Raw genomic sequence first — 4,740 nt, forward strand, 5'->3', positions numbered from 1 at the left:
GGAATGGGGGATTGAAAAAAAAATTTCCATCACCGTTGATAATGCAAGTTCTAATGATGTGGCTATTTCTTATGTTAAGAGAAGACTTAAAAGTTGGAAATCGGTTGTTTTAGATGGAGAACTATTACATGTGAGGTATTGTGCCCACATTATTAATCTTATTGTGAATGATGGACTGAAAGATATGCATGATTCTATTGCTAGTGTTCATAATGCTATGAGATATGTTCAATCATCACCTAGGAGAATGGAAAAGTTTAAAGCTTGCGTGAAACAAGAAACAATTCAGTGTAAGGCTCTTGTTTGTTTAGATGTGGCAACTAGGTGGAATTCTACTTATTTAATGCTTGAACATGCAATTAAATTTGAGAAAGCTTTTAGAACTTTAGAAGAGGAGAAAAAAGACTCAGATTTTGTTGATTACTTCGAGGAAGATGATCGTGGAAATAAAAGATTGGGGCCCCCATGTACATCTGATTGGTTGACTATAGGTGTGTTTATTAAGTTTTTAAAGAGGTTTTATGATACCACCACAATGATAAGTGGATAAAATTCTAATGTTGGTTAGATATAATAGGGGTTAACTGATTGTGAATTCTAATGTTGGTTATAAGGAAATTAATAAAATTCAATTTGCTTTAAACAAATGGAGCAACAATACCAACTCTGTTCTAAGTATGATGGCTATGAATATGAAGACCAAGTTTGATAAGTATTGGGGTTCGTTTGAAAAAATGAATAAATTGATGTTTCTGGCTATAGTCATTGATCCTCAGTACAAATTAAAGTATTTGAATTATTGTCTTTCCAATGTTTATGACAGTGATGTGGTTAAGGATATGGTTGAGAGTGTGAAATTATATTTATATCGTCTATATGACTTTTACAAATCACATAACACTTCACTTCGAGGTAGTCATAGTACCAATGATTCTCAACAATCAAAAACTGTCGATATAAATGAAGATGATTATGGGGTGGACGAAGATATAGATGATCCGTGGATAACTTTTAAGAGGTTAAGAGAAGAAGAAAGTTCTTTGAAGTGGAGAATGATTTGGCTTTTTATTTGTCTGACAAGCTTATAGAAGATAAAGATGATTTTGAGATATTGTATTGGTGGAAGATGAATGCCTATAATATCCCATTTTATCAAAAATTGTTCGAGATGTTTTGGCAGTTCCGATATCTACAGTCGCTTTTGAATCTGCGTTTAGTAGAGGAGGGAGGATTCTTGATTCCTTTCGAAGTTCTTTGACTCCAAAAACAGTGGAGGCCTTGATATGTACACAAAATTGGATTCGTGGCGGCTCAGAGTTACTAGATCTCCATCCACAACTTGAAGTGTTAGAGACTTGGAAAATATTGAATTAGGTAATTAAATAAATTTTTTATTGTACATATCTAACCTGTTTAATGCTCATAATTAATATATTTAATTTTGCATGATTTGTTTTGTAGAGAGTCCATCCTCCTCTGTTGTTTTGAAATAAGGAATTGAATTTGAAGCATAATGATGATTTTAGTGGTAAGTTTCACTACCATAAGATCAAATATTATTATTACTTATAAATGATCCTATTGGTTTAATGTATTTGTAATTTTTTCAGGAATTGAGAAGTAAAGAGACCAAAGAATCAAAAATGAAGAAGAAAACTCACTCAAGACATTCTTCATGCTCATGGTGCTTTTAAATGATTTGGAATTTTATGTAACAAACCAATAGTTATTATTAAACTTGGACTTTTTATTGAACTTGGAATGGTTATTATTGAACTTTGTGTCTTTGAGTAGAGATTTTGAACTTGAACATTTGAATTGAATTATTTGAGGAAGTTTCTTTTGAAGTTTATATTGAATTTATGGTGGTTGTATTTTAATGTCAATGCTAAAATTTCACAAAGTTTACATGTTTTTTATTATTAAATTTTTATTAATTGATTTGATATAATATATTTAGAATTAGTTCACTTTTTTAAATATGAAGGTTTATTGATCCACAAAAATCAAATCCTTCAATAGAGAATGAGAAGAGAATGATTAAGGAAGTAACGAAAAAAACAGTCCAAAAAAAAGGAAAAAAAAAAACCCAGAACCGGTGACCCAACCCAGAAATTTTGGGTTGGGTTGGGTTGACCCTCCAAAAAAGAACTAATAGGGTTCATTATTAGCCAACCCGAATTTTTTTGTTGGTCCACAAAAATCTTCCAACCCGGCCCAACCCGGACTATGTATACCCCTACAGTATTCTCATCCCCCAATTGTAACCAATTCAGTTTGCTCTTTTGAATAAGATCTCTTTCCTCTGTTTGGTAAAGGGAAATTAAGTATGCTTTTAGGGAGATTCTTATATCTTCCTCAAGAGAAGGTTCTTCTTGACACTCCATGTTAAAAAATAAAGAATAGCGAAGAGAAGAACAACAAGATTACGTGGAAACCCTAGTACAGGGAGAAAAACCACGATATAAAGACTTTTCTAATTCTTTAAATCTGATACACTGAATACACAGGTACACACTGTATAAATAGACAGTAGGAAACCCTAGGGGTCTTACACAATTACATAAATGCCCTTAGGTTAATAGCCCTATTTTCAACACTCCCCCTCAAGTTGGAGCATAGATATCGACAAGGCTCAACTTGCTTACACAATAATTAAAATTTTATCTCAGTAACCCTTTTTTAAGTACATCAGCAACTTATTGGTTCGAAGGAATATAAGGGATGCATATGTTTCCACTGTCCAACCTCTCCTTAATGTAGTGTCTGTCTATCTCTACGTGTTTAGTTCTGTCATGTTGAACTGGGTTGTTTGCAATACTGATGGCAGCTTTATTATCACAAAACAATTTCATTGGAAGCTCATTATCTTGCTGGAGATCAGATAATACTTTCTTCAACCAGATTTCTTCACAAATCCCTAGACTCATGGCCCGATACTCAGCCTCAGCACTACTTCTAGTAACAACTCCTTGTTTTTTTACTTCTCCAGGTGACTAGATTTCCCCATACAAACGTACAATATCCAGACATAGATTTTCTATCAACAGACCCTGCCCAGTCAGAATCAGTGTAAACTTCAATAGATCGTTTATCGGTTTTCCTGAACATTAGGCCTTTACCAGGAGTTCCTTTCAGATACCGAAGAATATGTTCAACTGCTATCATATGATCCTCACAAGGAGCTTGCATGAACTGACTCACAGCACTTACTGCATAAGAAATATCTGGTCTTGTGTGAGACAAGTATATCAACTTCCCAACTAACTGCTGATACCTTTCTTTATTAACAAGAATTCTATCATTCTTATCACCGAGTTTCGCATTGTATTCTACTGGTGTGTCAACAGGTTTACACCCCGTCATACCTGTTTCTTTTAGCAAGTCCAGAGTATTTTCGTTGAGAAACTGATATACCCTCTTTTGAGCGAGCCACTTCCATTCCCAGAAAGTAATTTAGCTTCCCGAGGTCTTTAATTTCAAACTTTTTGGTCATCTCTGTTTTTAGTCTCGTGACCTCTACATCATCATCCCCAGATAAAACAATGTCATCAACATAGACAATAAGAACAACTATCTTCCCTGATGTTGATCTTTTTATAAAAAGGATGTGATCGGAATGCCCTTGAACATACCCCTGTGCTTTCACAAACGTTATGAATCTGTCAAATCAGGCCCTTGGAGACTGTTTCAATCCGTATAGTGACTTCCTCAATCTACACACCTTATTTTTGAATTGACTCTCGAACCCGGGAGGAGGACTCATATAGACTTCCTCCTCAAGTTCCCCATTCAAAAACGCATTTTTAACATCAAGTTGGTGTAGGGGCCAATCTTTATTCACAGCAACTGACAAAAGCACTCGGATCGTGTTAAGTTTAGCCACAGGTGAAAAACTCTCAGAATAATCTACTCCATAGGTTTGAGTAAAGTCTCTTGCAATGAGTCTAACCTTGTACCGGTCAATCGTCCCATCTGACTTGTACTTTATAGTAAACACCCATTTACATCCAACTGTCTTGTGCCCTTCAGGCAAAGTCACCGGTTCCCAGGTTTTATTCTTTTCCAGAGCTCTTATTTCTTCCATAACAACAGACCACCATTCTGGTTTTTTTATTGCAACACTTATGTTATCTGGAACCACCTCAGTGTCCAAGCTAGTAGTAAAAGCCTTGAACTCGGATGTCAGATTACTATATGTCATGTAACTATGCATAGGGTATTTAGTACATGAACAGGTACCTTTCCTCAGGGCTATAGGAAAATCAAGTGATGCATCACGTTCTTTCACCTCTCCAGGCTCCTCACCATGATTGACTATCTATGTATCAGAAACTTCAGTAGTATCTTCCACATCATCATTAGCAAGGATCATTTCATCCTTCTGCAGCTTCAATCATTTCATCCTCTGCAGTTTCCCCTTCTATCACTCTTTTAGTATTACTGCTTCCTTCCTCCTTGTCGTGCCTACCTTCATCAGTCTCCATACATATATCATCATCATTAGGAATATACGTACTTGGACCTGATGGCGGGTCTGACTCCTGCACTGGAGCCGGCAGTTCTGGTTCAACAGGCAACACTGCTTCCTTCCTGAGATTCTTCCTGTAGTAAGTTTTCCAAGGAACTTGATTGGTAGGAAGGACCAGACTATCATGCTCAGGACTAGGGTTAGACAAGGTTCGAATGGACGCTGACTCTAAAGGAATAGTATAAGATGACCAGTTAGTCTCTTCATTT

General features: G+C 35.8%; 1 protein-coding gene across 1 annotated transcript in view; it reads right to left on the minus strand.

Annotated features, from left to right (window-relative positions):
• The window catches only part of LOC120076715 (S-adenosylmethionine carrier 1, chloroplastic/mitochondrial-like), a 33,190-nt gene that overhangs the window by 13,664 nt on the left and 14,786 nt on the right, over positions 1-4,740 (minus strand). The window lies entirely within an intron of this gene.

This window comes from Benincasa hispida, chromosome 4 (genome assembly GCF_009727055.1).
Source record: "Benincasa hispida cultivar B227 chromosome 4, ASM972705v1, whole genome shotgun sequence".
Classification (NCBI taxonomy): domain Eukaryota; kingdom Viridiplantae; phylum Streptophyta; class Magnoliopsida; order Cucurbitales; family Cucurbitaceae; genus Benincasa; species Benincasa hispida.